The 9,813-nt window shown below is 51.3% G+C and overlaps 1 protein-coding gene across 2 annotated transcripts in view; it reads right to left on the bottom strand.

Moving 5' to 3' along the window:
- The window catches only part of LOC106581302 (chloride channel protein 2), a 246,150-nt gene that overhangs the window by 56,045 nt on the left and 180,292 nt on the right, over positions 1–9,813 (bottom strand). The window lies entirely within an intron of this gene.

The raw sequence follows: 9,813 nt of genomic DNA, 5'->3' as shown, positions 1-9,813 counted from the left end.
TTATGAAACTTACCATAGTTCCCTAGAACAGTTGAGACAGTCACGTTTGTTTGTAAAGAGCGCAACCGGAGAAAGCAGGCTGCTGAGGGGAGGACAGTTCATAATAATGGCTGGAACAGAATGAATGTGTTTGATGTACAGTGGGGCAAAAAAGTATTTAGTCAGTCACCAATTGTGCAAGTTCTCCCACTTAAAAAGATGAGAGAGGCCTGTAATTTTCATCATAGGTAAACGTCAACTATGACAGACAAAATGAGAAAAAAAATCCAGAAAATCACATTGTAGGATTTCTTATTAATTTATTTGCAAATTATGGTGGAAAATAAGTATTTGGTCACCTACAAAGATTTCTGGCTCTCACAGACCTGTAACTTCTTCTTTAAGAGGCTCCTCTCTCATCTTTTTAAGTGGGAGAACTTGCACAATTGGTGGCTGACTAAATACTTTTTTGCCCCACTGTATTTGATACCATTCCACTGATTCCGCTTCAGCCATTACAACAAGCCCATCCTCCCCAATTAAGGTGCCACCGACCCTCTGTGGTAGCGTTCTACATCTATCAGCAAGTCTTCGTTGTGCATGAGGTGATGAAGTTACACTTGTATACAATTCACTAAATGTTTGCCATCAGATATCTTACAATGATTTTCTGCCAGAAGTGAAAGAGCTCTGGATGAGTTCTGTACAGCTGGCATTTTTTCCCCGTGCTTCCTGCTAGCGTTTGTTTTCTTCTCCCCTCTGCTCCATGTACACATGCTGCTCTTCCTTTAGAAAAGCATCCATCACAACTTTGTTCATTTGCACAATTTGTCAAGTTCACTTTCGCTTGTAAATGTCCACACTCACCGAAAATGACATTTGGTAGCTATTAGCTATGCTTGTATAACTTTATGAGCTGGATTTGTCTGGATTTGCAAGTAGTTTGTTGGTTTTCGCTCATTAGCCTTTACCTAACAGCGTCGATGTGATTTTAATATTACTTGTGCTAATTTTGTTAGAATTCTAGTAATAGATGCACAATGGCCTTTTTATGTGTTTTTAGCACCCCTTTGTGTGCTATGCCGGCAATACTGTAAATCCCGGGATGGCAGAGGAACGGTATGCCGGTATTAAATTCTGGATACTGACCAAGCCTAGTCACCGGTCACACACACACACACACACACACACACACACACACAACACGCACACCTTTCCAATATAGCCACAAGCCCACACATACAAACACCCCTACACAACTTTCACACAGGCCAAAGAAAAAGAGCTTCCTCTCCGGAAGCCACAGCTCCCTAGGGATTCAGTTTTTGCAAGGAGAGGATGGAAGTGTGATGTGGCCATTACATAAACCTCTCAACAACTATCTGCCTGGTTTAGAGGTTTAAATAGACCTCTTAATTACACTCATCTCTCTCTCTCCTTTCCATTTCCCCCATTCACATCTCTTTCTTTCTCGCTTTCTCCCTCCTTCTCTCTCTAGTTAGCAGTAATTAAGCCCAGCTGCCAGTGTGATCTAATGGATCTCTGTCAGTAACTCTACACCCTACACTGCTTTCACACCTATCCAAACACACACACACACACACACACACACACACACACAAACACACACAGGGGATTACTGTGTCACTCACACATATGTGAATGTCACTGGGGATAACTGCGTCATACACACACCTGTGTCATGGCACAAACACACACAGCAGGAGTCATTGATGGAAAATGGAGCATGGCAGAGAAGAATGTGTGTGGCGGGCTGCCACTTGACACAACACGCATGACACACACAAGTAATAGTCTAACCTAATAGCTGTTATGCTGTCAATTACCATGCACCATGATGGAAATGGTCAGAAATCTGGCAAAAACGACAATCTAACTTCTCAAAAAGGTAAACACACAGTCTGGCCAGGCAAACTTCAATAAGGGAGAGAGGTTTAATGGATCTGGAAACTCATAACATGGGCTTAAGGTTATTACAGAGGTATGAACTAAGATGGCACCTGGAGGAGTGTGAGTGTGTGTGTAGAGAAAAGTAGAGCGAAGAAAATAAGTACTTGTCTGTGAGTGTGTCTTTGTGTGTAGTGCCTTTCTGTACTTCTTTAAGACACACACACATCATTGCAGAGTGGACACTGCTGTAAGTCAATCCACTTATTCAGTTTAAGTTTACAGGGTTCCCTAAAACGGAATAGTCTTACCTAACAGTAACACAGCTCTCTCTTCCAACACTCTCCTTTTTCATCTGCCTCCACACCACCACTTCCTTTCTTTCTATCCCTATCTCTCTGGTCTCTAAAGAGAAGAGAGTAGACCAGGCTCGGTTTCTGTTGACTGCCTTGTTTGATATAAAATCATTATTACTGCTCTAGTAATTAGTCCCCTCTGTTTTGCATGCACACGCACGCACACGCACACACACAGGTGAGAGGCAAATAATTTAGGCAGCGTGCGATGACGTCACGTCCCCTTCATTGGCAGTCGCTAGGACAGCAGGCAGGGCAGCTATTCCCATGGTGATGGGCGGTGGTGACGTTGGCCTCCCTGCCCAGTGACAGTCACCCTGGGTTCTTACCTCCCTGCCACAGGGTTGCCTAGGCGATGCTCTTGCTGACTCACGCAGGTATGAGCAGACAGATATGGCTTCATTATTACTGTATCATCATGGAATATCACCTACAGTACTATACCTCAGATATGACTTTCAGACCAGGTGGACCTTGGGATGCTGCAAGAGGGGACTTCAACTACTAAACACGCACACACACAACTTAATCCCAAATCACAGAATCCCTGATTACTGACCTTCTGTGCCAGAACCAACAACCTTTACAGAATAACAGCGGAAGGTGGTCATAAAATAGCTGATGCAATCACTGCAAAACAACGGGAACATCCACCCCGTCAACATCCTACTGTAACATTCTCCTGTAACATTCTCCTGTAACATTCTCCTGTAACATTCTCCTGTAACATCCTACTGTAACATTCTACTGTAACATCCTACTGTAACATCCTCCTGTAACATTCTCCTGTAACATCCTACTGTAACATCCTCCTGTAACATTCTCCTGTAACATCCTACTGTAACATCCTACTGTAACATTCTCCTGTAACATCCTACTGTAACTGTACTGTAACATCCTACTGTAACATTCTCCTGTAACATCCTACTGTAACATTCTCCTGTAACATCCTTCTGTAACATTCTCCTGTAACATCCTACTGTAACTGTACTGTAACATCCTACTGTAACATTCTCCTGTAACATCCTACTGTAACTGTACTGTAACAGTCTAATGCATAGCAGCTATAGTCCTATCCTATTTCTCCTTCATACTCATCTTAACAATTCCTTTAAAACTCCCCTTTTCCTAGTTTCGTTTGTCTCTTGCTTCCTCCATGTCTCTTCTCTAACTCTGTTCTCGTCTGTCCTTTCTCTCACTCACTAGGCAAAAGCACAGACAGACACACAGTAAAAGTGGGCCACAGGTGAGTGTGGGCCTATAAAAGGGAGATTTCTATGGTAATGGAGAGGTTTATAAGGTTTATAGAGAGCCAGGCAGAGCTGGAGAACACACACACACACAAGAAGTCGTCGCCGGTAGACATTGACACGCTGTTTCTGGCTCCTAAGAAACTTTTGAGTCTTCTTTTTTGTTGAACTTATCCCAGAGGCTGCTCTAAGATGCCGCCGGTGAAGAAGAGGTATTCGGAGTGAACTTCTAGTCCGAATCAGGAGGCTAGCACACCATACACAGCTTCTGTGTATATTACCCGCTGATGTTCATCCCCGGACAATAAAGTAGACGAGCTCAGGGTGAGGATCTCCTTCCAGAGAGACATTAGGGACTGTAACATACTCTGTATCATGGAATCATGCCTCTCTCCGGATATACTGTCCCCGCCCATACAGTAGGCTGGGACAGCAGGCAGGGCAGCTATTCATCTGTCACGATTCCCACCGACGGTGGCGCCCCCTCCTGCTCGGGTGGCGCTCGGCGGTCGTCGTCACCGGCCTATTAGCTGCCACCGATTCCCTTTTGCTTTTCCCTTTTTTTATTTTGTGACACCTGTGGTCAATTAGCCATTAGAGGGGCTATTTAGTTTAGCTGGCCCGCTCCTGTTCGTGCGGGATTAATGATTGTTTCTTGTGTGACGGCTTGTGTTCATGTCGACGTTGTTGTACGCCGCATGTATTTTCTCCCCTGTGTGTGGGAACATTTGTTTTTTTTTGGTGAGTGTATATTAAAAACACCACTACCCTGTGTTCGCTGGTTCCTGCGCCTCATTCCTCCTCCACAATTACCAAGCCTTAACAGAATCCCGCACCCCGATAGAAGGCATGGAATCAGCGGGAGCAGCGGCCACTCCTCTGCCCTCGATGGAGGAACGCGTACTCCACCACACGACAGTCCTCCATTGCATCGGATCGGCAATGGACCAGATGATGGAGAGGATGGACAGATGGGAGAGAAGTGGTATCCTCTCTCCACCTCCACCTGCCCCGATACAGCCATCTTCGCCTCCCATGACGTCTGGCTCTGGCGCGCTTCGTCTGGCGCTCCCGAGGGAGTACGATGGGGCGGCGGCTGGGTGCCAGGGGTTTTTGCTCCAGCTTGAGCTGTACCTGGCCACCGTTAGACCTGCTCCCACGGGGGAGGAGAGCGTGAGTGCCCTCGTTTCCTGCCTGACGGGCAGAGCTCTGGAGTGGGCTAATGCGGTCTGGAACGGTCCAGACTCGGCGAGGGACCACTACCCGGAGTTCACCCGCCGCTTTCGGGGTGTTCGACCACCCTCCGGAAGGAAGAGCGGCGGGTGAACGGCTGTTCCACCTCAGGCAGGAGACGAGGAGTGCCCAGGACTTCGCGCTGGACTTCAGGACCTTGGCTGCTGGGGCGGGGTGGAACGACAGGGCCCTCATAGACCACTACCGCTGCAGTCTCCGGGCGGACGTCCGCAGGGAGCTGGCCTGTCGGGACACAGCTCTGTCCCTGGACGAACTGATAGATATGTCCATACGACTGGACAACTTGCTGGCTGCCCGCGGGCGTTCGGAGAGGGTCCTGCCCGTTCCACCCCCGTGCACCCCCGCCCCTACCCCTATGGAGGTAGGGGGGCCGTGCCAAGGGGCACCGGAGGAGGTGGCTCCTCCTGCACCAGCTGTGGTCGGAGAGGACACACGGCCGACCGGTGCCGGAGGAGCCAGTCTGGGAGTCGAGATGGTAGGCAGAACACTTCTCGGTTACCTCAGGTGAGTCAGCACCAGATTCACCCAGAACCCCCTGTTGGTCATGTGTTTTCACCTGTTTTGTTTACTAAATTTTTTCCCTCTTCCCAGCATAGGGCGCTAGTCGATTCAGGCGCAGCTGGGAATTTTATGGACCGTGGACTTGCCATTAAGCTGGGCATTCCGCGGGTGCCGATAGATTCTCCTTTCCCCGTGCACTCCCTAGATAGCCGACCATTAGGGTCAGGGCTAGTCAGGGAGTCTACGGTGCCACTGGACATGGTAACGCTGGGGAATCATAAGGAACGCATTCGTTTTTTCCTTATTGACTCGCCTGCGTTTCCGGTGGTGCTGGGGGTCCCCTGGCTGGCTGGTCACAATCCCCGTATTTCGTGGAAACAGGGGGTTCTCCAGGGGTGGTCAGAGGAGTGTTCAGGTAGGTGCCTAGGAGTTTCCATAGGTGCCACGTCGGTGGAGAGTCCAGACCAGGTGTCCACCGTGCGCATTCCCCCCGAATACGCCGATTTGGCGATCGCTTTTTGTAAAAAGAGGGCGACTAAATTACCACCTCATCGACAGGGGGATTGTGCGATAGATCTCCAGGTTAACGCTGCGCTTCCCAGGAGTCACGTGTACCCCTTGTCACAGGAGGAGACGGCGGCTATGGAGACATATGTCACGGAATCCCTGGGACAGGGGTACATTCGGCCCTCCATCTCACCCGCTTCCTCGAGTTTCTTTTTTGTGAAGAAAAAGGAGGGAGGTCTGCGTCCGTGCATTGATTACCGAGGTCTAAACGCTATTACGGTGGGGTTTAGTTACCCACTACCTCTCATCGCTACGGCGGTGGAATCATTTCACGGAGCGCAGTTCTTCACAAAACTGGATCTCAGGAGCGCGTATAACCTGGTGCGTATCAAGAAGGGAGACGAGTGGAAAACCGCCTTTAGTACCACATCGGGCCATTATGAGTACCTCGTCATGCCGTATGGGTTGAAAAATGCTCCAGCCGTCTTTCAATCCTTTGTTGACGAGATTCTCAGGGACCTGCACGGGCAGGGCGTGATTGTATATATCGATGACATTCTGATATATTCCGCCACCCGCTCCGCGCATGTGTCCCTGGTGCGCAAGGTGCTTGGTAGACTGCTGAAGCATGACCTATACGTTAAGGCTGAGAAGTGTGAGTTTTCCAAACGAGCCGTCTCCTTTCTGGGTTATCGCATTTCCACCACGGGGGTGGTGATGGAGTGTGACCGCGTTAAGACCGTGCGTAATTGGCCGACTCCAACCACGGTGAAGGAGGTGCAGCGGTTTTTAGGCTTTGCCAATTACTACCGGAGGTTTATCCGGGGTTTTGGCCAGGTAGCGGCTCCCATTACCTCACTGCTGAAGGGGGGGCCGGTGCGTTTGCGATGGTCGACGGAGGCGGACGGAGCCTTCAAGAAATTGAAGACGCTGTTCACCGACGCACCCGTGTTGGCGCACCCGGACCCGTCTTTAGCGTTCGTAGTGGAGGTGGACGCATCCGAGGCTGGGGTGGGTGCCGTGCTATCACAGCGCTCGGGTGCGCCATTGAAACTCCGCCCCTGCGCTTTCTTTTCGAAGAAGCTCAGTTCGGCGGAGCGTAACTACGATGTGGGGGACAGGGAGTTGCTAGCAGTGGTTAAAGCTTTGAGGGTGTGGCGGCACTGGCTTGAGGGGGCTAAACACCCCTTTCTCATCTGGACCGACCACCGAAACCTGGAGTACATCCGGGCAGCGAGGAGACTGAATCCACGTCAGGCGAGGTGGGCCATGTTCTTCGCCCGGTTTAGGTTTACCATCTCCTATAGACCGGGTTCCCTAAATACTAAGGCCGACGCGCTGTCCCGTCTCTATGACACGGAGGACCGGCCCATCGATCCAACTCCCATCATTCCAGCGTCTAGGCTGGTGGCACCTGTGGTATGGGAGGTGGACGCGGACATCGAGCGGGCATTGGTGTTGGAACCTGCGCCTGCGCAGGTGCCCGTGGGGCGCATGTATGTGCCGCTCGGTGTTCGTGATCGTTTGATTCGGTGGGCGCACACGCTACCTACTGCGGGTCATCCTGGTGAGGCGAGGACAGTGGGGAGTCTAAGGGGGAAGTACTGGTGGCCCACCTTAGGCCCTCACGTCCTTAGCTATGTCTCTTCCTGTTCGGTGTGTGCCCAGAGTAAGGCTCCTAGGCATCTACCAAGAGGGAAGTTACAGCCCCTCCCCGTTCCACAACGACCATGGTCGCACCTGTCCATTGACTTCCTGACAGATCTTCCCCCCTCTCAGGGGAACACGGCGATTCTGGTGGTTGTGGATCGGTTCTCTAAGTCCTGCCGTCTCCTCCCATTGCCCGGTCTCCCTACGGCCCTGCAGACTGCGGAGGCCCTATTTACCCACGTCTTCCGGCACTACGGGGTGCCGGAGGACATTGTCTCTGATCGAGGTTCCCAGTTCACATCCAGGGTCTGGAGAGCGTTTATGGAGCGGCTGGGGGTCTCGGTCAGTTTGACCTCCGGTTATCACCCCGAGAGCAATGGGCAGCCAGAGAGGGTGAACCAGGAGGTGGGCAGGTTCCTGAGGTCGTATTGCCAGGACCGGCCAGGGGAGTGGGCGAGGTATATTCCCTGGGCTGAGTTAGCCCAGAACTCACTTCGCCACTCCTCTACTAACATATCACCCTTTCAGTGTGTGTTAGGTTACCAGCCGGTCCTGGCACCATGGCACCGGAGTCAGACCGAGGCTCCTGCGGTGGAGGACTGGGTCCAGCACTCCAAGGAGACCTGGAGAGCCGTCCAGGACTCACTAAAGGAGGCCAGTGCGCGGCAGAAGAGGAGTGCTGACCGCCACCGCAGTGAGGCGCCCGTGTTCGCACCGGGAGACAGGGTCTGGCTCTCGACCCGGAACCTGCCCCTCCGCGTGCCCTGCCGGAAGCTGGGGCCGCAGTGTGTGGGGCCCTTCAAAGTCCTGAGGAGGATAAACGAGGTGTGTTATCGGTTGCAACTCCCTTCCTATTACCGTATTAACCCCTCGTTTCATGTGTCTCTCCTCAGGCCGGTGGTAGCTGGTCCCCTTCACGAAGATGAGGTGCCGGAGGTCCCTCCGCCCCCTCTGGACATCGGGGGGTCCCCGGCGTACAGCGTAAGGGCCATTCTGGACTCGCGACGCCGGGCGAGGGGCCTACAGTACCTCGTGGACTGGGAGGGGTACGGCCCGGAGGAGAGGTGCTGGGTGCCGGCGGCGGACGTCCTGGACCCATCTATGTTGAGGGAGTTCCACCACCTCCGTCCGGATCGCCCTACCCCTCGCCCTCCGGGTCGACCTCGAGGCCGGTGTCGGCGCGCTGCAGGAGCCGCACGTCAGGAGGGGGGTACTGTCACGATTCCCACCGACGGTGGCGCCCCCTCCTGCTCGGGTGGCGCTCGGCGGTCGTCGTCACCGGCCTATTAGCTGCCACCGATTCCCTTTTGCTTTTCCCTTTTTTTATTTTGTGACACCTGTGGTCAATTAGCCATTAGAGGGGCTATTTAGTTTAGCTGGCCCGCTCCTGTTCGTGCGGGATTAATGATTGTTTCTTGTGTGACGGCTTGTGTTCATGTCGACGTTGTTGTACGCCGCATGTATTTTCTCCCCTGTGTGTGGGAACATTTGTTTTTTTTGGGTGAGTGTATATTAAAAACACCACTACCCTGTGTTCGCTGGTTCCTGCGCCTCATTCCTCCTCCACAATTACCAAGCCTTAACATCATCGCACAGCTAGGAATAAAGAACTCTCCAGGAAGAAGGAAGGCGGAGGTGTATGTATCAGGATTAAATACTCAAGGTGTGATTGTGAAAATGTATAGAAACTCAAGTCCTTTTGTTCACCCAACCTAGAATACCTCCCAATCAAATGCCGACCGTATTACCTCCCAAGAGAATTCTCTTCGGTTATCGTCACAGCCGTGTATATTCCCACGTAGGCCGATGCCACGATGGCTCTCAAGGAGCTACACTGGACTTTGTGCAAACTGGAAACTGCATAATCTGACGCCGCATTTATTGTAGCTAGGGACTTTAACAAAGCAAATCTGAAGAAAACGCTACCGATGTTCTATCAACACACTGCCTGCAGTACTTGCGCTTTAAAACTCTAGACCATTGTTACTCTCCCTTCTGAGATGGGTACAAGGCACTCCCCCGCACTCACTTAGGCAAATCAGATCACAACTAATTTTTGCTCCTCTCTTCCTATAGGCAGAAACTCAAACAGGAAGTACCCATGCTAAGTTCTAATCGACGCTGGCCTGACCAATCAGAATCCATGCTTCAAGATTGTTTTGATCACCTGGACTGGGATATGTTCCGGGTTGCCTATGAGAAACACTATGACGTATACACTGACACGATGACCGAGTTCATCAGGAAGTGCATAGGGGATGTCTAACCATGGCTAGATTGCAGCATTTGCACAAAATTGAAAGCACGAAACACTGCATTTAACCACAGCAAGGTGACTGGGAATATGGTCAAATACAAACAGTCCAACGTGCCCTTCGTAAGGCAATCAAACTGGTAAAATGTCAGTA

Source organism: Salmo salar, chromosome ssa20 (assembly GCF_905237065.1).
Source record: "Salmo salar chromosome ssa20, Ssal_v3.1, whole genome shotgun sequence".
Taxonomy (NCBI): Eukaryota; Metazoa; Chordata; class Actinopteri; order Salmoniformes; family Salmonidae; genus Salmo; species Salmo salar.
The sequence above is the reverse complement of the archived record's forward strand: the minus strand, read 5'-3'. Positions and strand labels throughout refer to the sequence as shown.